The 27,186-nt window shown below is 40.0% G+C and overlaps 1 long non-coding RNA gene across 1 annotated transcript; it reads right to left on the reverse strand.

Annotated features, from left to right (window-relative positions):
• Positions 1 to 11,127: 11,127 nt before the first annotated feature.
• On the reverse strand, positions 11,128 to 18,532 carry LOC102153821. The gene is made up of 3 exons (XR_005368525.1): positions 18,431 to 18,532; positions 15,906 to 15,949; positions 11,128 to 11,899 (listed from the first exon to the last, which is right to left on the reverse strand). It is a non-coding gene; the product is annotated as an uncharacterized LOC102153821 (long non-coding RNA).
• Between the last annotated feature and the right edge of the window lie 8,654 nt (positions 18,533 to 27,186).

Consider the following 27,186-nt stretch of genomic DNA (forward strand, 5'->3'; position numbering starts at 1 on the left):
TAATGGTTAGCTCAATCCTAATGTGTACAAAACTGAATACTCAGTATTTCCAATGTGAGCTTTCCACAGTATTCTTCTTTTCAGCTCAAAAATTAACTTTGGTCTACCAGTTGCTCAGGCCAAGAAACCTGAAGTTATCTTAGACTCTTTTTCTTTTCTCATATTCCACAACCAGTCCACTAGTATATTCTATTGGATTTATCTTGAAAAGTATCCAGAATTTGGCCACTTCTCACCTTCTTTACCAATGAAGTAAATAGAGAGGTCAATAGGCAGGGCCAGATTGTGGAGGCACTTTAAAGCCCTAATAAAAAATGTAGGTTTTATTCTAATATTATAAAGTTTTAGCCTGCAGAATGGCATGATTAAAATTTTTAACAAATTTACTTCGGTGGTGGTATGAAGGATAGATTCAGGATGGTATGTGGGCAAGAGTTGAGACTCAGGAAATTTTTTTCTTTTATCCAAAGGAAGTTCCCTACCACAAGAACAGGATGTAGGAGTGGGGGGATGGGTCTGTGGCCTCTTTCCTACCCCATTTCAGCCCTTCTAACTCAGAAATTTCAGTTAGTCTTGCTAATTCCAAATTAGGCAGACCTGGATTGTTTCCACCATTAGAAATGGGTGAGTGGAGAGGTGACCCCTACCTGCTCAATCTGGTTACTATGGTAACTGTGCCAAACTCTAGCCAATGGGCAGCTGCTCCCACTCTCTTCCACCAACTGTTTCCCCTCCCCCTTCCCTGGGAACTTGATTCACAAATCTGAACTGAGGATTTCTGGCTCAAGGCCATGAGCAAGGGCAGAGGCCATAGGAGAGCAGTAGCATAGGTAAGAGTTGATTGAAAAATACTCCAAGATGGCAGCAGTAAATTTGGGCAGGAGGGCAAAAATACTACAGGTGAAATGAAGAGGTACAATTGATATAAATTGGTAACAATGAGATATTAGTTGTGAAATAAATGAAGACATTTAGATAAACATGGGCATTCTGGCTTGGGTTTCTACATAGATGGTTTCATTCACTAAGAATGAAAATGCAGGGGGCATAAGCTTGGGGATTGGACAAACATTAAATTAAATTTTGGTCACATTAGAGATACTTGCAGGACATTATTCAGAAAGCAGGGATTGCAGCTCAGGAGAAAGATCTGGACTCATACAAATTAGGGCATCATTTTGGATCATGGAGACTAAGCTGTGCCAGGTCACAGAGCTAACAAGAGTTATAACAGGATCAAATCCAGGTCCTCTGACTTAAGAGTCAGGGCTATTAATGACTATGCTCTAATGCAAATTATTTTCCCCCTTGAAGGACAGGACTTCACAATCTCATGACACCACCCTCTGAACAAGCTTCTTAAGGAGGCCTAAATATAGTTTCTTAGCCCTGACTTTCTATGTGATCCTGCAAAATTTTCCTTTCCTTAATAGCCAAGTGTCTTTATATGACCTGATGGAGGTGTTACCTAACTCTATGGTGATAACAATTTTGCATTAAAAAGTATACCAAGACAATGTGTTGTACATCTTAAACTTACACAGGATTATATGTCAATTATATTTCAGGAAAGAAGAAAAAAAGTACATTTAAAAGGTGGTCTATGCTCCTTAATCTATGACCTTTTGTTCACATCTCAACTTATTCAACTCACAATTCTGGTTTCTGTCCACAAACTCAGTTTATTCAGGGTCACAGATGAATTCCTCATTACCGATCCAAGGGAGAGTTTTGATTCTCACTTATTTAAACTTCCTATAGAGCATTGATAATCTTATATACATCCTCTTCTGTGTGTGTGTGTGTGTGTGTGTGTGTGTGACTGTGCATATAAATATGTATATGTGTTGAGGGAAAGAGAGAGAAAGTCATGACAGAAAGAGAAAGTTTGGAAAACCAGAAGGAAATAGGTAATCATAATTATACCACACACCCACAGCTCATCTATAGACATGCATTTTTCATATAATCTACTCCCAATCCTGAAACTTTGTGCTAGAAAGTTTCAGGGAAGAGCTGTCATTTTGAGGAAAAGAAAATATTTGAGATAGCCTATTGAACATGGCTTTGTATGCCAGGCTCCCCCCTCCCCTGGGAGTCATCTAAAACCACAGGTAAAAAATCAAAAAAACAAAAAACTGTCAGACTGTCTCCAGTTAAAAGAACACAGATAATTTGCAGACTCTGATATATGTGTAATGACTGCTAAAATAGCTGAGATTGGTTAGAATCCACCTAACAGGAAGTGAAGACACTATACTAAGACTCCTATACTTAGAAGATAGGTTGCCAAAGGATTTTGTGAAAACACATTTTCTGAAAAGAAGGGCTTTCCCTCTAGTAAAAAAGCTGCATGACTTGTTTGCTATAGTAAGGGGAAAATCTGGTGTCAGAAATAGCAATAAAAATCCTTCCGAACTTCAACTTTGAAAAGCAATGGATTTAAAGAGGCAGAGGTAATAAGGTTGCATAGAGAACTGCATGGATGCACCATACTTATAGGAAACAGTCCATCTCTGTGGTAGCAACAGAGATTTGAACACTGAGAAGCTACCCTGGCATCTCCTCCCTCTCCACAGCAGCTTTCTAAAATGCCTAGTCCAGAAAACTTCAACTCATTGATGAAAAAAAGTTTTAAATAGGCACAATATTAACCTAAACACACTGTAAGAGAAAATGTGGAGAAGTACAGTAAACCTATCAAAAAAGATTTATGAGAAAAAAGTTGCCACAAAAAAAGTGAAAAATGTGAACATTTAGCCATAATTTAAAGATAAAGAAATCTCTGTGAAGCAAAAGGGAGGCTATAAAGCATATCCAAAAATTCATGGGTGAGGTGGAAAGACACTAATGAAAGAAAAGTCTTGAAAAAGATGCTAGAGGTAGAAAAATGGGAGTTGAAGACATAAATCTATTTTTATTTACAAAGACTATGAATGTGTACTTGGAAAACACAAGAATCAACTAAAAATAGTTTTAAATGAATAAGAATTCAATGGGGTGGTGGGTTAGATAATTATTGTGCAGAAATAAATATCACTCATATATTTAAGAAAATTATTTGGAAAGTATAATGAAAGAAATTAGCCATTTATAATAACAATAAAGATAAAATATCTACAAATTAACTTACTAATAAATATGCAAAAACTATGTACCATAAAGCACTCCTGAAAGGCACAAAATACAACTGAATAAATAAAAGATAAAACCATAATTGGGTATGTCATTTTTGCTAATAGGCCAAGTGTCCGTCGATAGATGAATGGATAAAGAAGATGTGAATGGGATATTACTCAGCCATAAAAAGGAATGAAATCTTGTCATTTGCAAGGACAAGGATAGAGCTAGAGAGTATTATGCTCAGCAAAATAGGTCAGAGAAAGACAAGTACCATGATTTCACTCATATGAGGAACTTAAGAAACAAAACAAATGAGCAAGGGGAAAAAGAGAGAGAGAAAGTGGCAAATCAAGAAACAGATTCTTAACTATAGAGAACAAGCTGGAGATGAGTTAATTAGGTGATGGGGATTAAGGAGTGCATTTGCTATGATGAACACAGGTGATATAAGAAGTACTGAATATTGTACATCGAAAACCAATATTATACTGTATGTTAAGTAACTGGAATTTAAATAAAACTTAAAAAATAAAATATAAAAAATATTCTACAGTGAGAATATTTTCCTTAGATGGGAAAATTTTACATAATTTCTCTCTATGGGAAATTTAACTCTATTCCAATAATTTAATTTTTGTCTTTCCTTACAATGAGACAAACGTTCTACAGACCATATGAAAACTAAACAATCAAGGACTGGGGTGCCTGGGTGGTGCAGTCAGTTGACGTGTCCAACTCTTGGTTTCAGCTTAGATTGTGATCTCAGGGTCATTAGATTGAGCTTCATGTTGGGCTCCATGCTTGGGCAGAGTTTGCTTAAGTCTCTTTCCTTCCCTCTCCCTTTCTCTCTCAAAAATAAATATTAAAAAAAAAGAATAGACAGGAAAACTTCAATTATTTAAACAGTATTGTATTGATATATGAACTGACAAACAGAACCACTGGAGCAGGATAGAAAACAAACCCAACTACACACAAGAAATGAATACATGATAGAGGTGTTAGATCAGTAGGGAGAAAACAGATTATTCAAAAGATGGTGATGGAAAAGCATGGAGGCATCTGGGGAAAAAGTTGGATTCATCTTTCACAATGTGCACCTGAATATATTCTAAATAAATCAAATATTCTATTCAAATATTCTAAATAAATCAAAGATGAAATGTAAAAAAAATGAAACCATACTAGAAGAAAATGAGAACATTCTTTTATAAATTTGTGGTGAAGACAGCACTCAAAATCCAGAGGCTATAAAGAAAAATATCAATAAATGTTACTACATTAAAAAAAATTAAAAAGGAAAAAAAAATTTTTTAATTATGCAAGGAAAAAATATAAAAAATTTTTAAAAAAATTATGCAAGGAAAAATATAAAGAAAAGGGAAACTATAGATAAAGTGAAAGGATAACATACAGGAAGAAATATTTGTGGACTCTTAAAACAGAATAATCTCCCTAGTATATGAAAAACACATAGAAATCAATGAGAAAAAGGCCAACTTCCCAGTAGCAAATTGGGCAAAAATATGAATAAAGAGTTCATTGGAAAAGAAATGCAAATGGCTCCTAAATACACCCTTATTCATAAGACATGAAAAAAAATTTTAATTACATGAGATTATCACTTCTCTGCACACTGCAACGGCCAAGACACTTACAAATAAAGTTTATGTCACACTCGTTGGTCTCATGTGGGAAACAAGCACTCTGCTTCACCAGTATCAGGAGGTAATCATCAGTAAAAGTCCCGTGGAGGGCGGTTGGCAATATTTGTTAAAATCACTCATTCATATAGCTTTGACCCAGAAATTCCTCTTACGGGAAATTATCCAAGAGAGTCGAATGATATTTGTACAAAATTATGCATTACCGCATTTTTCAGAACAGTGAAGGATTAGAAACAACCTAAATGCCTATCATAAGGAAACAATTAAATACATCATTGTATCCACACAAATAAGGATGTTCTAGTCAGTAGTCCAAAAAGAGATAAACAGGGAAACTTTCCGGTCAAGAAAGTTATCTGATAAAAAGCTCCGAGATAGGGGCAGCCCGGGTGGCTCATCGGTTTAGCGCCGCCTTCAGCCCAGGGCGTGATCCTGGGGTCCTGGGATCGAGTCCCGCGAGCGGCTCCCTGCATGGAGCCTGCTTCTCCCTCTGCCTGTGTCTCTCTCTCTCTGTGTGTCTCTCATGAATAAATACATAAAATCTTATAAACATATATATTTTTTAAACATATATTTTAAAAAGCTCCAAGAGACATTAAATTTAAAAAGCAAGACATAGTACAATATGCTTTCAAGACAAAGAGAACATAAGAGTATATGTTCACATTTGCTCCCGTATCCAGAAACTCTAGAAGCTTCCAGAAAAGCCTACTTGCAAATGTGGCAGGAGAGAGAGAGCTGCTTGGCTGCCGTCCGTCCAAGTCTTTGCCGGAGCCCGTCGACGAGCTGGGCCGCGACTTCCCAGCGCAGCCGCCTGAGAGGCCGTGAAGACAGCTCCTCGCCCGCTTCGCGTACTGACGCACCCCAAGCGCTGAGCACCGCGCACCAGGCAGGCTCTCGGGCCACACGTGGTGGGCGAGCCCCGGGGTGACCGCGGAGGGAGACAGGGCTGCATCCCCGGGTGTGTTAATGATGCATTGACTTGAAAGGTAAATTAAAAATAAAACAATGAAAGAGTGGAGAGTAGGAGGGCCTCAGATTTCTTTCTTTTTTTAAAAGATTATTTTTATTATTAAAGACACAGAGAGAGGCAGAGACACAGGCAGAGGGAGAAGCAGGCTCCATGGAGGGAGCCCGACGTGGGACCCGATCCCAGGACCCCAGGACTCCAGGATCATGCTCCAGGCTGAAGGCAGGAGCTACACCACTGAGCCACCTGGGCTTCCCTGGACCTCAGATTTCTTTTTTTCTCCATATCAGATTTTACGGAAACGTGTCCATTTCCATGACTACGTTTTGTTTACAGAAGGGCTGAAAACGGCAGCTCGGAGTCTCCCCAGGGCGCCGCCACATGCCCCACAGGAGGGCGGGCCGCCGGGCGCTTCGCCTCCTCAGGCCTGCGGAAGAGCCGCGCATGCGCACCTGCAGCCGCTCGCGGCCCTTGTCGACGAGAGCGACTTGCCCACGCCGGCCTTGCGGCGCTTTTGGATGGTCTCGGGCTTACAGCCTTTACCGCCTCTGCTTGCCAGACTTCCAGCTCTTTCTGTGGTCCTGGTCCATGAACGTTCATGGAGCTGCACATCAATATCGCGGATGTTAGAGGTTCAGAGACGAATGAGGTAGTGTCTGCGCCCTCTCGGGGTTTCCAATCCAGTCAGAGATTCAGGCACACGGGTCTCCACAACGTGTTAACCTAAGGTTTCCGTTCTCCGCGTCTGTATTGTTTTGCTGGGGCTGAGGGAGCAGATGGCCACGACCTTGACAGGGAGAGAGTCCTTTCTTGCCTCTCCAGCTTCTGGTGGCTCCCGGCTTCCGGGGCTTGCGGCAGCGGCGCTCCAGCCTCTGCCTCTGCCTGTCCCTCTGTGTGGTCGCTCACCTTCCGGTCTGTGTCTTTTCCGCTTCTGTCTGCGTCAGATTCCCCTCAGCCTTTTTCTGATGTAAGGACACTTGTCATTGGGTTTAGTTAGGGCCCTCCCAGATAACCCAGGAGGATCTTGAGATCCTCAAATTGATTACATCAGCAAAGACTCTTTTTAAAATGACACCATATTCACAAATTCTGGGGGTTAGGTTGTGGGCCATCCAGTGGGGGGGGGGTGGCACCATTCAATCCACTAATGTCCTCTTGCATATGTTCTCTCACTTTTCTTTAGCGTCCATTGTGCTTGTTCTCAGCCTGCATCAGGAGTCCGACTTGAGATCCAGCTCAGTCCAGCCACCAGCTAGCCGTGTGACCTTGGGTGTATTACCTAACTTTTCTCTGCCTGAGACCCCCTGCCCAAGTGGGAAGTGGAAATTTAACAAGTTTGTTGTGCAAATTAAATGGGGCCTGGAATGTAAAGCTGTTAGCTCAAAAGATGTGGGGAGTGATGATCTCATTGTGGTTAGCATCTGTGGTAGGATTTCAGCTTTTCAATGTGGGGTTTTACAAGGAAGCATTTATCATGGTCCTTCGGCCTTCATTTTCCCAGTGCCATAAGCGTTGGAGGCATGCTCCAATCTTGGAACAGTGGCTTGGCTTTGGAAGCCTTGCAGCTAACTGGCAGACAATTGGTAATTCACTATTTTAAGTTTAGGACACTGGCAGGAGGTCTGAGTTATGTTAATTTCAAAGCCCTCTGACAGACATCAGATTTTTTTTTTTATTATTTTAAGTAGAGTTTGGCACTTATTCAAAGAGTCAAAAGAAGCTGTGTGGGGAGATATCTTGTTTAACATCTGTCATTTAACACCACTTGTACCCCAGGGGGAGAAAGGAGAGGGTGCCTGAGAGCTAAATTTAAGTCTAAGGATCTAAGCATTTTTAAAAGAAGGTAGATAACAGTTTCCTGTCAGGGAGAGACTGCTAAAAGAGAAAGTTTTGTTCAAGCTTTCTTTACTCTCTTCTTTACTCTCTCTAAAATCCAGGGAGAGTTATTTGTAGTTAAGTACATGTCTTAAATCCTGTCTTCTTTAGAGTAAATATTCTCTTCAAAAGCAAGGAATGGAAAAAAAAAAAAAAAAAAAAAACAAGGAATGTTTAAAACCTGTATTTCCTTTCCTTTTCCTTACAAGGAAAAGGTTTCTCTGATGAGACACTTCAGTCAAGTGAGCATGTCTATGGAGGTCCAATTTATAAAACAAAAATAATCTTATTGGGAGGGGTGATGGTTGAGAATCTACAGTAATACAATATTCCTCAGCAGGCAAAATCCCCTCCCCAGGGTGTCACCCTTAACTGGGGCACTTGTCTCCTCTGAGGAAGGGGCTGGAGGGCATTCGGACCAGCTGGAGTGTGCCTGAAGCTTCAACTTGAAGGTCGAGTTGCTCATGAAAAGTTTTGTTCTGTAAATCACGTAAACGCAAAAGAAGGCAATGAGATGTCAACTACATTGAATAGCTTAGGGTTCCAAGGATGAATGTGGGACAAAAATAAAACTAGACCCATTGTTGATAACAACCATAGTGCATTCTGGGAGATTTGACTAGTGAAGTGGTTAAGAGCAGGGGGGCTAGGAGCTTAAGCTGCTGGTTCCTACCCCGAGCTTTGTGGGTCTGCGTGGTCCCTAGACCAGCCAGTAGCATCGGCAACACCTGGCAGCTTGGAAGTGCAGACTCTCAGCCCCATCCCAGACCTACTGAATCATAATCTGCATTTAGCACGAATGCCAGATGATTTGTATGTGCGTTAAAGATTGAGGAGCGCTGATCTACTGTGGCAGACAGACCCTAGGGTGACCCTCAATCATTTTCACTTCCTGTTGTTTGCACAATCATTTTCACTTCCTGTTATTTGCACCTTTGTGTGATCCCTTCCCCTTGAATGAGAGTGGGACTTGTGACTTACTTCCCGCTGGCAGAAGACGACAAAGGTGAAGAGATTTTGCAGATACAATTAATGTCTCACATTGGTTGATTCTGAGTTAAAAGGAAGAATACTCCTAGTAGGGCCCAACTTTATTAGGTGAACAGCCCTTACAGGAGGGACTGATTCTTCCCTGAGGTGAGAGGCTCTCCTTGTGGGTTTGGTGATCTAAGTAGCCAAGGTACTAAGTACACAGCAAGGCCTCTAGGACCTAAAGGTGGCCAACAGCCAGCAAAGCGGGGCGGAGGGGGGGGGGGTCCTCTATCCTGCAGCTGCAAGGAGAGCATTTCAGTCAACCACTTGCATGAGCTTGGAAGCAGATTCTTCCCCAGCTGAGCCTGGGGATGGGCAAGCAGCCCAGCCGACACCTCCTTGCAGCCTTGCAAGCAAACTGTGAGAAAGGAACACTAGGGCATGCCTGGACTCTTGACTGATAGAAACTGTGAGTTAATAAATGTGTATTATCTCCAGCTGTTGAGTTCGTGCAGATTTGTTATACAGCAGGAGAAAACCAGTCCACCTAGGGCAACTTATTTAACTACTCTCTCTTCTTTGCCTAAATATAAAGAGGGGATGAAAGTAGTATTAACCAGGGGCTATTGGGCAGATTAATGGGTAATATGTGTAAAGTACTTAAAACTGGACTTGGTAAACCATGGTTACTGCTAAAAAATTGTATTATTACAGTATATACCTGAGACAGAGAATTACATGATTATAATTCCCTGCTTTTGAAAACTGCTTTTTAATAGGATGCACAAAATGAATGACAGTCAAGGAATTATGTTGTATCTTGTGTATATATGGGCTTCTGGGTCATCCCAAGTATGTCTTTTGAATTTACTTCAGTGAAAATACAGCTCAATGCCGCTAGAGTCTACAATGCATCTTGTGTTACGTTTAGTCTCCTAAGAGACTCTGTCTAAGCATCTCCTGGTTACAACTTAAAGTGGAAAAACATGTACCTTATCTTCATTTTAAGACGGGTAAGTGGAGCTGTGGAAGACATTATTTGTCCAGGTTGTGGAGGAAATAGATGATATAAACAGAATTGAAATCTTGCATCCTGATTCAAGCTCAGATTCTCAAAACCCCAAAGGCTCTTTGCTGTATGGCACAAGACAGGCTCAGCTAGAGATGGGCTGTATTGAAAGGACCTTTCTCAATGCAGATTCCAACACTTACTTCTTTCCTCTGTGTCTGCTCCTCCACACCCGCTGATCCTCTTTGACAGAAACTTTGTTTTGGGACTTACTGGCAAAATGTTACTTCTGACTGTGCAACATCCCACTCCAGGCAGGTGTAAACAATGCAGAAGCAGTAGCAGATCTCTGAGTGGCAGCATGGCTGCTATTATGACAGTAAAATTAGAATGGGAGATGAATTCTACCCTTCACTGAAATTTTTTTTTAGCCTCTATGTAAAACAGGTGCACTGCAATTCCAAGCAGTTACTTGCTGAGCATCCCTGTCATTCTTTGTCAATGGCTCTGTTACCTTCCTTAAGTGACTGTACACTGTACTTAAAATACTCTTCAGGTTATTTTTAATGACAGTGTTCTTTCAGGAGACTTTTATCTAGTAGCCACCTGTTACATTGCTCTTTGTTTTGAAGCTCAATATGCATTCAAGAGGGCTTTTTGTTCTACTCTAAGGTAAAGTCACTCACGCTTGGTTTTTGGCTAGTACCACAGATGAGATTATAAGTGAACTTCCATAAATCGTCCTCTGCTCACCCAATTCCACAACTTATTCTTCCCTCTGAAACCTCTTCTAAGTGATGAGATAAACAGGTTTGTCTTCTTCAGTACATGTTTTATTTTTTCATTCCTTTATCAACTAAAGGTTTAGGTTTTGGTGCTAATGCTAATGTGTTAGTCTCATCTTATTCTGCTGAGGAAGTTGCCTAGCTGTGAAAACTGTACTATGTCCTCAGATATTCCTGACGATATGATAGAGTATATTTTTTCTTACCCATTAGTCAAGGTAATATGGTTTTGATACTTACAAGTCACATCTCAGTTAATATACAGGTATCTGTGTGTGTGTGTGTGTGTGTATAATTATTTATGTCCTTCTATTGAAAGTCCCTGGATTTCTTATATACTCTAACCCTAAACTGCCAACATCATTCATTTTTTTAAAGATTTTATTTATTTATTCATGAGAGACACAGAAAGAAAGGCAGAGACACAGGCAGAGGGAGAAGCAGGCTCCATACAGGGAGCCCGACGTGGGACTCCATCTTGGGTCTCCAGGATCACGCCCTGGGCTGAAGGCAGCGCTAAACCACTAAGCCATCTGGGCTGCCCATCATTCATTTTTTTTAATTGTGGTAAAACCAACAAACATAACAAGAGTATATTTCTGACTCCTTCAAAGATATTTGGCTTAGGGACAGTGAAAAATATTGAGCCTAAACTTTCCTTTAGAATATTCTCTAAATAACACCAGTACAATATGCTAATAATAATGAGAAGGAGGGTAGCAGTAGTTATAACTTTCGAATCTGAATCCAGCTAAGTATGTGCATTTTTAATGACTGTGTCAGGAAAGTTACATGACAAAAATTCTTTAAGAATCTTTCAAAGACCATACTAGAGAGTAGTAATTATGATATTTTTAGATGACAGATTCCTTCCTTCAGGAAGCTTTCACAATCACTGTGTGTTCATGAAATCTTTACTGAAGGTGGGAAAGATTATTTCACACAAGGAAAACAATGCAGTTAACTACATAATTGCATAAGAAACACAGCAGGTACAAAATTAAGATCATCTGATATTTGTTTTCTGTTGTGTCTTAGACCATTTAGAGAGAGGCACAGGCTATACGCAGGGATGATGGGATGCAGGTGTATGCAGAGACAGCACCATGGCTAGAATGTTGAAATACTCGTGCAAGCCACACTGGTGCCCAATGCCGGCCTCTGCTCAGGAACATCTAGACACCTGAATCCATCACCTCAAGGGTTAACACCTGGCACATAGTGGGACCTTCAAGCCCCAGCCTTCATTCAGGGCTCAGGCTGTCCCAGTCCTTCAATGTTTTGAGGGTTACCCATGGGTAAATTTGATTAGGAAGTAATTGTGATGCTCAGTGAAGTTTCAGTGATTCACGTGGCCGGAAGCTGTCTTAAAAAGGATCGTGGTACATCTTCTTTCTGTTGTGATGTGCTTCATTCCATTTTCCTCTCAAACTCAGACGTGTCAACTAATCTGCCATTGCTCTGTGGAGTTCCAACCTGAAAAGCCGCTTCATGGAATCTGAAATTTGGAAATCCGAATACCTTAATGGAGCTGCTGAACTACTCTTGCAGAGGAAAGAAAGACAGAGAAGTGGTATCCTTCCCTCTGCCTTTAAGTGGTCATCTGAGGCGAGGAGAAGTATGATCAGAATGACTACTTGGAGGATGCTAGGATTTGGTTCCCATGGCTGCAAATATAGCTAGTTATCATAACCCAGCCTCAAACACGTAGGAATGAAGAGTTTTTGATCTTCACTGGAAGATAAACAAAGACACTTGTCTGAAGTGTGTTAGGTAACCCTCTAGGAGTTGTTTTTCTTTAAGTGAGGGAGGACAAGTAACTGATGTCTGAAATACCTACAAATGAACCACTTTTGTGTTTCTGCCACAGTGATGATATGACAAGGTTAAAGCAACAGTTCATGTAGTCAAGATCCACTGCAAATTTCCAACATTATCTAATGTCTCCAATGTCAAGACTAGTTCTTAGAGAAGGAGACTAAAGACTAAATATTCAGGTATTACTATCTGCCTCCAAGGCTATTTAGAAATGCTATGTTAGGTTAATCTTAACCTTTATGCCATGTAGAGTCAAACTGCTTATTCCCCTTTTATCACCTTAACTCATTTGCATTCCTAAGCTCATTTTTCCAAATAAAACTTTCTTCTAGTTACTCATGGCTGGGCCACATCAACAGGACTCTTATATTGCTGACTGATGACCACTAGCTTTATTTTGCTTTTCCCGGGGCCACTTACACTCTGAGGGATGAAATGTACACTCCCATTAGTTTTCCGTCCCTACTCAATGGCTTTCCAGGTCACTTACTGAATGCTGTTGGTGAAATGTCCTGTTTTCTGATACAGTGACAGACCCAAAGATCATAGCCTGATTCTTCAGTCACTGGCTGGACAGAGTGATCTCATTTCACCCTCTTGTTACAGTCTCCCTCTGGGCTTGCCTTTCACAAACAACTCAGTTGCATTTTACACCAAATGTACAACTGAGTTGCTTGACCTTTCTATTCCGCAGTCTCTCAGGACAAGTCAAGCTATCAGCTACCTCCTTTCGCATTTCATAGCAACAGGCAGAACATATTCTTACTCACTACTTTCCTATCTACCAACTGTTCTGCTCAGCAGGCAGCTGTGTTATGGTTGGGAAAGGTAGCATTCTAACAGACCTAATATTTATTTAACCAAAGAGACCTCTGGGGCTAACCTACAATTATAGGGATCCTCAATCAAACATTGTCTGTACACACATTGTATCTTAAGCATGTCAAGAACTTGTGATTAGAAACTCTGATAGAGGGGAATTAGACTCACTCAAGCTCCTGAATGCCTTTGGGACTCTCAGCTTATACTTGGGACATTCATGAAATAAGGAAGGAAAACAGCAGTGCACTGAATGTTGTAATTCAAGATATAAACGAAGATTTGTGTTAGAGGCAATTTTCTATGGTTAAATTAATATTTTTAGTACATTTAAGTGAAAGTAGCCTTTTATTTTAAAGTGACTAGACATAGACTTAAATGGGAAAAGTGTGTAAATAAAATCAAAATTTTATTTTCTTTAAGAAAGGATAAACCACAAACTTACCATAGTTTAGTCCCTTCTAGGGTTTAAAGTATAAAAAATTGGGGGACAGTTTTTTTTTTTAACTGTATTTAAGTTTCTCAGTTTTTCTTCCTCAGAAGTCAACGTATTTCTTAATTAACCCAGCTCTCTATATCCTCAGAATTTTCCTAGATGATCCATATATCAATCCAGTGTAATCCATAGCTTTCCCACTTTATCTAGTACCCTGATCTGCTGCTCCTGGCTACCACTTCTCTGTCTATAACTTGCCTCCACGCCTGTCCTTTGCTCCTTTGTTCAATCATTTGCTGCTACTCTTCGACCTCTCTTCTATCTTTCTATTTGTATTTATTGAAGGAAATGTGTTCCTAAAGAGCAGAAGCCATGCAACATCTGCTATAACAATATTGGACATCTCTAAGACATGAGTGCTTGTGGTATCAATAATATTGCTGAGTTTGCTTATTTTGAAAGCAAAAGCAAAAGATTTAGCTCTTGAAACACTTATTCTTGGGCTGTTTGTTGGAACACAGCCACCATGCCAGAAGCAGCATAAGCCATGAGGATTGGCCATGTGCAGAGACTTTAATCAATAGTGTCAGCTGAACTCCCAGTCAATAGCCAGTTATCTAAGTGAGGTCTTGGATCTTTAGCTTAGTTGGGTCTTTAGACCACTCCAGCCCCGCAGCCATATAATTTCACCTACATGAGAGACACTAAATGAGAACATCCCAGATGACCCTGGTCAACCTAGAGAATTGTTTTATAGGTGGCAAAAAGTATCTCACTTTTGGGTAAAGATCACCTGAAGGTTACAGTTTTGTTAAGACTACTTATAGTCCCTTTCAAGTAGATTAGGAGTCTTTTAAGAATCTTAAAAGCTGTGTCTTACCTACAGTTGCCAGATAAAGTACAGGACATAACATTTGGCAGTACTTACACTAAAAATTTATTCATGTTTGTATGAAAATCAAATTTAACCAGTATTTTACTTTATTTGCTAAACTTGGCAAATAGGCATACCCTGAATCTACCAAACAAAGAAAGGGCTGATCTCAAAGAGGCCTCTTATATTACCTATCCATACTTCACTCCTTGGCCCTTTATTAGATGATATGGGAAATAGATTCCCTAGATCAGTCAAATCTACTTATTAAAATACTATAAACCTTTACCCAAGATCCTCTGAGCAAATATTCATTCCCAACACTTCCAAAATGTTATAGAATATGTAACTCAATCCCTCAAAACAAATCTAAAACCAAACTAGAACTTGGACTTTGGAAAAATCAAATGCAAATAAAAACATGATTGAATAAAACAAAGCATTACTTGTTTTGATTTATCTCTGAAGGCTACAGGAAGGAAAAAAAGAATTTGGATGATTTTCAGCAACAAATAAAATCTTCAAGTTCATGGAAAAATAATACCAACACCATTTAATTTTTGGATATTGTTTCATAGTTTACAAAAAACTTTCAGATTATTTCATTTGAATTTCACAAGAAACATGAAGTGAAAAAGTGATAGATCATTTATGAATCCTATGGACCTTAACAGACACTGCCACTGAAACTGTTGTACCTTACTGCAGAGCTCCTTAAATTATCACATAGAGGTCTATGTACTCTCAGATAAATTCTAACAAGCTGTTTGTTACTCCTTCTAGCACAGGTTGGAAACTGCAATGAGAAAGATACCTTTATAGCATTAAGAAGCTAGTTGACCCTCTGGAAGACACAGCAGACACAACTCCAATTCTGTTTGAGTTTGAAGACCTCTTAATACATTAGCTAAAGATCCATTCAAACCCCAGTAAATTCTAAGACCTGACACTGCCGATTTTTGACATGCTAATTTAGTTGATATTTTTATCTATGGCCCATATATCTATGTTAAGCTACTAAATAATGCACTTTAGAAAAATGTGTCAAAGTAATACATAATTTAAACAAGTAGCTGGAAAAAAATCCTACATCAACTATCTTATTCTATGACAATCTTAAACAAGTTAGAATTATGTTGTGGCACTAAAAGGCAATTGAATGTATAAAGCAATGCAAGTCATTCATTCCTACCCTCATTTTAAAGCATAGATTTTTCTGCAAATTGTATTTTTCTGCAAATAATCAATAACATTGTAGCAATTTCTACAGGATATGCTGATATCAGTTGGAAGTCTGAGGGAACAATTCCAAAATAAACCCAAACAACATAAATTAAAGCAACCAGAATGTTTTTTCAGTGGATTAGAGGTTCTCCTCCTATAAAGATGGGCTACCATAAAATTCATTCTTCAAAGGTCTTGGAGCAAGCAGCTCTCATGTCTTTATCTGTTTTTACATGTATAATAGATGAGGCTTAAAAAGAATCTGGATGCAAATTTAAGCAAAGTTTACCATAATGGCATCAGAGTCAATATGGATGTGGATATAGTACTTACTCTCTCTGCATTTTCTCTTGCTATCTTCCTTATTCAAAATTTATCTGTCAATAAAATGAGAAAATAAATTGTTAAGATTTACAGGATTATAATTCACATTACCACCACAATGTACTTGCTGGTATTGCCATGTAAGAACAGGAAACAACATAGGTTTGTCTGTTAGGTGTAGTGGACAAATGCTTTTTCTAACATTCCACGTTGTTGCATGAAGTTGACTGATCTTTGTCTGCTTGGTTCTCATTTTTCTTTCTAGAACCAGCATCTCATTTTGTCTTTCAGTAATCATCTTGCTCTCTGCCCACGTCATTGAGTATGACCCACTACCTGCCCCATTCCTCCTCTCCAGGGGAGTGATTGATCTAACAAATCAGTATATTTTATCTTCCCACCCCCAACCCAGAGGCGGAAATGGAGAAGTGACCCCAGTGATACAGTGAGATTCAATCCTAGAGTTTTTTAGGATACTGGGAAGGAAAGGTTTAATTTCTGTTGGTGTTGATAAGTGATAGGGTGAGCTGTTTTGTTACTTCATGGGGAGAGCCTACCTGGGAAGGAACTCACCATAAAGGAAAGCAAAGAAGGCTAAGAGAGTAAAAGTCCACATGACACTGTTTTAGCATCTTGCTCAAGCCATATCTGAAGATGTTACTACTCTAAGACTCTTCAGTTATGTTAACTAATAAATTCCTTTTCTTATTTAGGCCACTTTGAACTGGAGTTTTATCATGTAAAATTAATCAAAATCCAGAATTAAAATTCAAGCTAGCAAGAGTGATTATAGAAGAAAAAACATGATTCTGTTTTAATTCAAGAAAAAAATGCACAAACTTCAATTCCTTCACTGAAATTATATATTACTCATTTTTGCCACTCACCTCATAAGACTGTGAAGTATTTGTGAAGGAGAACGTGAGTGTAGACCATTATTTGTCCTTTCCACGTTTTTAATTAAATGAGGAAACTTACTACACCTAGAATGTCTTATGGCCTAGCGTCATAAAAAGCAATTGGTCACTATCATTCATGAGAAATCCCAGCACAAAGTACAACAAAACGCTAAACCTAACAGATAACATCTGTTTGAAATACACAATATGATACAGCCAAAGCAAAGGGTTCTTGAATTGGATTTAGTGCAGTCAACCCACATAGGTATCAAAAACTGGAAAATAAGATGCCTTATTTTACCTTTAAATGCTTCTGATCAGGGCAGCCCGGGTGGCTCAGCGGTTTAACGCTGCCTTCAGCCCAGGGCCTGATCCTGGAGACCCGGGATCGAGTCCCACATCAGGTTCCTTGCGTGGAGCCTGCTTCTCTCTGCCTGTGTCTCTGCCTCTCTCTCTGTCTCTCATAAATAAATAAATAAAATTTAAAAAATAAATAAATGCTTCTGATCAGCTAGTTCAAAAGTTATATCATGGAGAAGATGTCTTTTAATTAATGACTCTAATAGCCAAGCACTATGGTAAATCTTTGCAAAGAGCATATTATTAGCTACAAGATTGTTCTTCCAGTGGGGTTAGGGAGACAAGTATTTAAATCTCTCAAAGGGGGAGGATTGCATTCAGTTTTCTGCCAAATAACTTGTCCTTCAGAGTTAATAGGGACATTGTAACTGGATCTACCTAAATATTATACAATAAATCTTAGTGATCACATATGAGGCTAGCAACACGGAGCTAATGAGCTTGAGCTTGCAGGGGAAAGATTGGCCTTGCCTCTTACTCCTAAGAAAGACCCTGTCTGAAAAGAGTTCCTCCTTTCTCAGTGCTTTCACAAGTCATGTGTGGCCATGTTACTCACATACATGCGGGTCTAGATTTACTTCCTTCCAGGACAGGAAATGAGTAGTTTCTCTGGCAAATTAACAAGTCCGCTTTGCCTTAGATTGGGCTCTCTTTTGAATTCTAATCAGAAGTTATTTTTGATTATCACAGGCATCCTTTTCAGGGATTCTTTTATCTTAGTCTCTGGCTTTCAACCCACCAAAATCAATGTATGTGTGCACATGTGCGTGTGTATGAGTGTGAAAAATAAGTGGCTACTTTTAAATATAAGAGTGGCTCTTTGCCATATATCCCAGATTGGAGTCCTGATGAGCTTCTGGAAGGAAAGGAATTTCACAGCACTAGAGGTTAATTGTAGTGAGGGATGAAGGACATAATTGGATGACTTGCTTGATGGATCAACAAAAGAGTGTGCGTTTACTTGGTCAATGCCAGAGAAAACAATCTCTGATTTACTTTATAGTCCCCATTGTATTTGATAAAATGGGCTTGTGTGGTGACAATGGACGTGGATTCTGTAGTCAGAGAAGTTTTAAATCCAAACTTAGCATCTTATTAGTTATATGACTTTAGGTGACTTTCTGAACATCTCTGTGCCTTGGTTTCCTTATTTGTAAAATGGAAAGATAATGAGAGGGCTGAAAAGTATATTCAGTGTCGTTGGTGACATGCTTAGCACCCGAGGCACCCAATAGTTCATTGTTAGGCTCTGATCCTACCGAAAGTGGTCAATACCTGTCTGTCTCCTGATTCAGTTCCTCAGTGGCAGATGGAGGGTCATATGAAAACCTTGGCAGTTTTTACTGAACTGAGAATCTGGATTGTGATGGCATCTAAATTCTAAGTTAGAATGAAATGACTAGCTCACTGTATTCTCTCCTTTTCTCTTACATTTTGTGGTTGAGGCCCACCTGAGGGTTAGGATCCACTTCCTGAATTTTTACACTATTTATTTAGAACTGAGTATTTCCAATCCTTTTGATAACAAACTGATGTCTGTTTTTTGAGCCAAACCTGCCAACATTAGAATAAAAAGAATGATTCTGAGAGGTTTCAAATTATCTCTCATTTACACAGAAACCAATTTTGGAGAGCTGGAGGTTACTTGGAACCATACTTCTTCCCTCTAGCAGAACTAGACTGAAAACTTTTTAGAAAATGAATACATGTTTGTTTTTGTTGTTACTGTTTTTAAATCTTGATTATCTGGTAAATCTAATAGTGTCATTGCCAAGAAAGAATATATATTACTTAAGATCTTTCTACTGATTTTTTCCTTCTTTGTATGTGATCTAATTTTGATTTTCCAAGCCTGATATTTCCCATGTCTATAATCCACAGTAGAAGGTCTTCCAAAAGCTATCTTTGGTTTGCTGGATTCCATGTGTGTTGTGAAGATTTTGTTCTGCCTTTATTCACCTAGTAAATGCCATTTATTAATACCTTTTTAAAGGATTTCAGTTACCTTAAACCTTTAGTTGGCTCGTTAAAACTATGTAGTAGGAAAAATTTGAAACACAGGCAAAAGTAGAGATTACAGTATCATAAGCCTGTGTACCAGGAGTCTCTGTCAACCAGGCTCAGCAATCATGAGCTAATGGCTAAACTTGTCTAACCTCATATATCCCCACTTTCCTTCCATTGTCAGATGATGTTGAAATAAACTACTAGACAGTGTATCATTTTATTAATATTTCAGCCCTGCTTGTCTTTCTAGAAGATTATTTTTAATATATCCCTAACACTATGATCACACCTAAACAATAAATCATCACTTCTTAACATCATGATCAGTTAGTTAGGGCTCAAATTCTACCCAATAAGTCTGCTTTCAGCTGCATAAAACTGCAGTTTCTTTTTCCAGATGAGGTTTCCAGAGTAAATTGCTACTATCTCTGATCGCCGCTGGATGGCCACCCTGTGCCCTCCAAGATTCTTCAGTGACCAGGTTGATTCCTTTTACTCAGAACTAGAGGTATTCCCTGGGGGCATGTGTGCCAAGGCCCAGGAGAGCTTCCTGCTCTGAGAAACAGGGGAGAGAAGAGCCCCAAAACTGACATATATCCATGAGACTCAGAGCTCATGAGAGTGGCTAAAAGTGGGAATCAGAGAAAGCTTTCTCTTCACCCAGTGGTAACCTGCAGGATGCAGAGGTGTGGCAGGGACCCTAATTACAGATGGGGGAGACTGCACTGTTTACAGCCTGCATCCACACAATCTCTCCCCACCCCCACATCATGCAACCTAGGAGTAGGGGGTGAAGGAGAGAGGCTGGAATGATATCTGTCATTCCAGAATATCATTCGCAGTCAATACCCAAGGGGATAGTGAGGATAAAGCAGTATGGAAGGATGGGCTATCTCACTAACATTCCCCTCTCCATACTCCATCCCTAGGTAATGCTGTGCCCGGAGAACAACATGGACAAATGGGCATATCCCATTAAAGTCCCTGATCAAGTCTGTCTATTAGGAGCATTCCAGCAGGGTGGTACCAGGAGTCAGGTGGTGGGGAAGGACCTAGAAACTGTGGTGTTCACCATACCTCAGCAATAGTAGGCCCCCGCTGGGAGAGGGTAGCAACTTCCTAGCAACCTTTGGTAGGAACTGCAGAAAGATGGAGCAGAGAGACAGTCACTGGCTCTGCTCTCGGGGTCACCTCTAGGCTGTGTGGCCAGAATAGATCAGCACCTGGGTTATCTGGGCAGGGACAGTGCTTCACTCAAGGAAGAGATGCATACTGGTTTTGGGGTAAGTGGTTTCATGGTGCTTAGGGTGGTGCTTTCCTTGTTTCCAGAGTAACTGATTTAATGTGGCTACACCACACGATCACCAAGAAGGAGGAAGACCTCCACCCCTCTCTCCAGCCTGAGTGTTCAGGACTCTCTACCTCTCTCCCATCCATGGGCAACTTCTACCTCTTCCTCAAAAGCGGATAGCTCTGCTGACTACTGGCCTTCAACATTCTTCCTCTGTTTGGAACACTCATTCTTTTCCATGTCCTATCCCCACTCCTTCCTCAGGTCTCAGCTTAAATCCCCCTTGGCTCTGTCAAGCCCCCTTCCCACAACCCCTACACCCATAGGTGAGAGGCTGCCACCATATGCTCCTGGAGTGCTTGTTCATTGTCTATCTTCTCTGTTGAATTGTTAACATCTTAAAAGGCAAGGATCACCCCTGTTTTGCTCATCCCTTTATTCTCAATGCCTGCTACAATGCCTGACACAGTAGGTTCTTAATATATATTTATTGCCTGACCGATTTCAGTTTACAATATGCTTAGGGAACAGGTTTGAGCCAAAGTTATGAGCTAGTTTACAATCATTAATACAGGGCCTGCTTTATTAGGGATGAGACTGTAACAGGATTACAAACATTTTTGCTGATGGAAAGGGGAGTAAGGAGCAGAAGAGTGGGCCATGGGCCATTCCCCATACGGAACTAACCTGTGCTATTGACAGAGCCTGTGCTCCATCATGGCCAGTGGCTCTAAAACAGAAAACAGGACAAGCCCTCCTATCACTGCTCCCTGCTCTGGGAGGCCATGTCAGGTCCCTCTGGTGCTGGGAGAGTCATCTGACATCTTAGAACCCAGGACCTGGGAGCCCCAGCTGACAGCCACCTCCAGATGCTAGAGTGTAGAATTCTGATGGTGTGGAGAGGCCATTCTAAGGAATTCCCGTTAGCCTTTCGTTGAAATCAGGGCTCCTGCACACACAGCTGTAAATAAAAAATGATACGGCCCTTGCCAGAAATCATTAACAATAGAATTCAGCCTCTGGTTAAACAATTCTCATTGAAGAACAGCAACAAAAGGTTTTTTGTATTTTGTTCTGAAACCTGATTTCCTGAAATTTCCATCCGAGGGTTCTCATTCTATGTAACAGACCCCGAACTATGTGGAGAGAGCTTCAAGTTGTGACCATAGAGTATTATCTATAATATAACTGAGATACTGCCTTGAACTAATCTAAAAGGAAAATGGGAATTATTAATTATTTTGAAGGAGAAGTAAGGATGTTTTTCTCTAATTATATAGTGATTATTAATTACAGGGAGTATATTTATAAAAACCATCTAAAATAGAACTCTGCTAAAAATAGCTCATTTATCTATCACATTTAACTCACTTTCCCATTCCCAAATACTGCTTCCATAGGCTATTAATTCATGTGGCAGCCAGACATTATAAATGTACATTGAAGAAAAATCCAGTTTTAAAAGTCTCTGTCCTGCAAAAAAGACCCAGCCGACTTTAATGATGGTCAGAAAGAAATGTCACCCAAATTCTTAGCTCTTCTGCTCTAGACTAGAACCTTGGAGCATCTGTTCTATTAATTTATTAATTTGGGTTGATATCATGACAGTGGTTTAAGTTTTGCTCTTGGCCGAATTTCTCATTTTCAAATTGTTGTCAGTTGAATTCATGTGCTGGATGATTCGCAGGATATAAACAACCAACTCAGTTGCTTTGTTTGGTTCTTAAATCACTTCCCTATTTTTAGATCATTACCATATTTGAGAAGAATAGGTTACCTTTGAAGTCTTGTGCACATGGCAGCCTGAGGTGTCAGCAATTAAGGCTAAATAGCTAACTCGAGTTCATTTGATGGATAGAAGTATGGGACTAGTTGTGTATGACATCTAACTCAGTGAGTTTTTCCCCCCTGAGAATACATCCCATTTAATAGCTTTAGCCCAGACAAATTTAGTGATATTTGAAGCCCCTGCCCTTCTTACCTAGTAAGGGACTATATGGTGACATCCCCGTCCTGCCCACTGGTCTGTGCTCTGTAACTTGAAGCTACCTGCAACTGGTTGTGTTGGTGTGTGATCTCCTCAGAAGCTGTGCCATGTCCTTACAAGTAAAGCCGCAGTGCCCAACTCTCTTTAGCACCATTCCAAGTCAGTTTGCCAGGAAAAACGATTGACTCATGGAAAGAGACCTTATGTTAAAAGCAAAAGACAGTACTGAAAGTTTATCCAAGAAGGTCCCTATACACAAATCACTTTGAAATGAATATTTGTATCTCAGACACTGTGTGTTTCATGTACTGAAAATATAAAGACCTATGGAAATGACACATACCCTACCAGTGTATACTTCTTAACTGAACATTTCTGTATCCTACAATAGCGAGTTTATCCTTATAAGACAGCTTTTTGTCCTCCAAGGTATCGCTGGGATAGAATGTTAGTTCTCAACCATGAATGATTTTGTCTCTTAGGGGACCTTTGGCAGTGTCTGTCTCATCTGGAGGCTTGCTACTGGCATCTAGTGGGTGGAGGTGAGGATGCTGCTAAAAATCCTGCAATACACAGGATGGCCCTGCATAATAGAATTATCTGGCCCAAAAATGTCAATAATGCCAAAGCTGAGAACCCCTGGGTTAGAGAACTTATTTCTTTTTTTTTTTTTTAATGATAGTCACAGAGAGAGAGAGAGAGAGGCAGAGACACAGGCAGAGGGAGAAGCAGGCTCCATGCACCGGGAGCCTGATGTGGGATCCGATCCCGGGTCTCCAGGATCGCGCCCTGGGCCAAAGGCAGGCGCCAAACCGCTGCTCCACCCAGGGATCCCAGAGAACTTATTTCTAATTGATTTAAATTTTCTCCCTATTGACCTCAACATTATTTACTGTTTTAAATCATTTTCTTCTTTTTTAGATCATTTTCTTGAGTCTAAGAATGACTAAATTTAGTACAGAATTTTATCAAAATTCCCTACAGCACATCCAAGATGAATTGATATTACAAGTGTAACAAACATAATACACATTATGAGTTTATTCCTAGGTGAGACTGTGTCTCCATGTCTTTTGCATACTTAATGAGGAAAGACTGAAAAGGAATAAGGTATTAGTTTTCTACTGTTGCCATAGCATGTTACCACAAACTTAGTGGCCTAAAGAACACAGATTTATTGTCTTATAGGCTGGAGGTCAGAAGCCTAACATAGGTTTCACTGGAGTAAAGTCAAGGTGTTGGCAAAGCTGCATTTCTTACCAAGGCTCTAGGGGAGAACCCATTTCCTTGCCTCTTCCAACTTCTGTAGGCTGACCATATTCCTTTGCTTGTGGCCCCTTTCTTTGCAACAAAACAAGTTATGTTGCAAGTCTCTGCCCTCTCTTCTGTAGTCACGTCCACCTCTCAATATAGCTGGGGAAGTTTCTCTATGAGTAAGGACCTTGGTAATTACATTGAGCCTGTCCATCTAATCCAGGATAATTTGCTCATTTCAAGGTTTTACTTAATCACATTTGCAAAGTCTTTTTTGCCATGTAAGGTAACAAACACATTCAAAGGTTCCAGGGATTAGGAATAGACATCTTTGGAAGACATTATCCTACCCATCACAGAATTGTGCTAATTTTGGCAACAGCTCACTTCCGTTGGGTCCTATAAATTGGAGACCAGCTAAAGAACATGAACTTTGGGAAACATGCTTATCAGCCATCACAGAATTGTCTTGTAAGCAGCTCAGCCACAACCTGGTAGATAGGAATAGGTTTGCATCTGAAGGAAATGTGCATTTCCTTTGTCAGTCGTTCTGGAAAGCAGTCACTCCTGAGTGAGCTTTAGAACAGGGTGAGGGAAATACTTCCTTCTCTTTCTGAAGCCTGGGCTCCCTTTGGTCTAGATGTGGAGGTGTGAGGTACCTGGAGCATGAACAGTGGTTGGGTATAGGATAAATCCTTAGCTCTGAGCAAATGGCGTGGGATAGAGGACGTGATGTAAACCTGTTTTGCAAAGGACCTGTAAGAAGCCAAGAACTGTGCAGTATCTTTGAATTATTCTTAAAATAGTCTCATTATGATTTTTAAAATACTAGCTAATTTCTACAGCATTGTGACAAGTAAAGGGGAAGGGCTTGTGGCACACCTGGGGATGGCTCTCCTGGGATGAAAAGAAGCAGTTTATAGGGTCAGGAATCAGATGAGTGGTCAGGGGAGGACTTGGGGAACATACAAAATGCTGAGATACTCAGAAGCTGTTAAAAGAAGAAAACGTGTGCTGGAGACTGAATCTACACCCCACCCCCAGAATCTGTTATGTTGAAATCCTGACTCCTACAGACGTACAGATCTTGTTCAATTTTTAATAGGGTTATATCCCAATAAATCCATCACAAGTTGAAAATATGAGTTGAAAATGCATTTAATGCAGCTAGCCTACCAAACATCACAACTTAGCATAGCCAACTTTAGACTTGCTCAGAACACTTACATTAGCCTACAGTTGGGTAAAATCAGCTAACACAAAGCCTATTTTATAACAAAATGTTGAATATCTCATATAATTTACTAAAGACTGTATTGAATGTGGAAAACAGAATGGTGGCATGGGTACAGAATGGTTGTAAGTGTATTAGTAGTTTACCCTCGTGATCACGTGGCTGACTGGGACCTTTCTGCATTTGAGTCTTCTCACTTTGACACTCAAGCTGTGTTGGAAAACACAGGGTGGCTGAGTTCCCCGGGTGGCTTTCAGGATCTCCAGCCCCCACTCACTTGTGTGTCTCACACTCAAGGAGCTCTGTCCCCTCACCCCAGCACCTGTTCTAACCAGCTCCGTGGTGTAAAGTGTACACCCTTCATTCCCTCCCACTAGCACTGCAGCCAGTCTAAGCTACAGATTTTAAGAGATGTTCCCAGGACTTTGGGAACTCACTCAAGACAGTGATGGTTATTTTGGATGCTATGATCTATATTTATAGAAAGATTTCTGGACCACTCAAGTTCCTTGACCAAAATCAGGAACATCTTGGGATTTATTAAATTCTAGCACAGAAGATAGCACAGATATCAGAATATTGTGTGGAAGTGATGCTTTTACTTTGGTCTGATTTCATTGATGTATGCAACCAGTTTCCAATAAGGTGCTAGAATGAGGAAAAAAAAAAAAAAGACCCTCCAGCATGGAGAGAGAGGGTCCTGTAGCATATCGCTAGCCTGGGAAAAGATCCAAATTCAAAATTCCAGGTATGTTTCCCCATCATTTTCACACCATGGTAAAGTTGAAAAATTGTAAGTCAAATCATCAAAAGTCAGAGACCATCTGTAGTAATAAAAGGTGGGGCCTTTGGAAGGTGATTAGGTCATGAAAGCAGAACTCTCATGAACAGGATTGATGCCCTTATCAAAGAGGACCCAGAGAGCTCCCTCACCCCCTTGCTTCATGTGAGGACACAGAGAAAAGACAGTAGGCTGTGAGCCAGGAGGAGTGGCTCTCAGAAGACTGAATTTGCCAATGCCCTGATCTTGGACTTCAAGCCTCCAAGATTCTGAAAAATAAATTCCTGTTGTATATTTATAAACCATTTATTCTGTGGTTTTCTGTTATAGAGGCTAAGATAACCTAGAAACGTTGCACATCAAAAGGATAAGAGGGTTCCAACTATAATAGTTTGAATATAAAAATGGGAAATGTGACCTCCCAGGTGCTGAAGCTTGGCATATTTGTATAAAAATCTGCTTTACAGTAACCAGCACAAGATTAGAGAGCATTTTGGCATAAATATGACATTTTTCATTCACATAAAATTCTCTTACATCACAAGATTGAACAATATAGTGCTGTGGAGATGATACCAAGTTTTTTTTGTTTTGTTTTGTTTTGTTTTGTTTTTTTGCAGGTATGGATTGAGATAGGGCTTGTAGAATCAACCTTGGAATTTTCATATGAAGATTGGCTTTTGTGTCTCGTGTCTTTGCTCTGCACATTGTGCCTGAATAAGCTCATCCACTCCTAGCTTTATCCACTATCACATGTTTGGTTCTGGCTGGGATACTTAAACACTATCTTTCTTCCCTGTTGGAAACCATAGCTCCTGCCCTCAAAGAATTGAATGTAGCATGTTTATTTCCCCTTTGTAGCCACAGATACCCAGCACCATGCCTTGGAAAATTGATTGATTTATTTATTTTTTGCTAAATAACCATGAAAGTTACTATTCTCACTAACCAGCTGAGACCTTAGTCACCTCACTTTATTGAGCCTCAGTTTCTTCACCCAAAATGAAGAGTGTGGAAATTTAAGTCTAAGGTAATTTCTGACTCTAATATTTTATATTTCTTTCAGTGTGTAAAGTGTTGCTTCAACCAGTGATGGTTTTTCCTACTCTTTTCTTTTTGAAAAGTAGAAATGTCTTCTGGTAAAGTGTCAGATATTTCAACTGACAGCTAACTAAGCTGGTAGGATGTCTTGAGATACATATAATATATATGTATATAACATATACACATATATACACACACACATTTGGTTCTTTCCATAATTATCAGTTCCTGCTATGTCTATACAACATAAAATGCATTGAAAATTAATTCCATCTCTGTGCTTTGTCAGGCAGAATCAAATAAAAGAGTTTCTGGATTCTACCTAAGAGATTTGGCCAAAATGATGCATGGGATGAGGCCCCGATCTTTTATCATTTCCTTCTACCTTGCAGTCTCCTTAAGCTTCTTAGATTTGTGTATCTGGCTCTAGAGA

This window comes from Canis lupus, chromosome 13 (genome assembly GCF_011100685.1).
Source record: "Canis lupus familiaris isolate Mischka breed German Shepherd chromosome 13, alternate assembly UU_Cfam_GSD_1.0, whole genome shotgun sequence".
In the NCBI taxonomy this organism is placed as follows: Eukaryota; Metazoa; Chordata; class Mammalia; order Carnivora; family Canidae; genus Canis; species Canis lupus.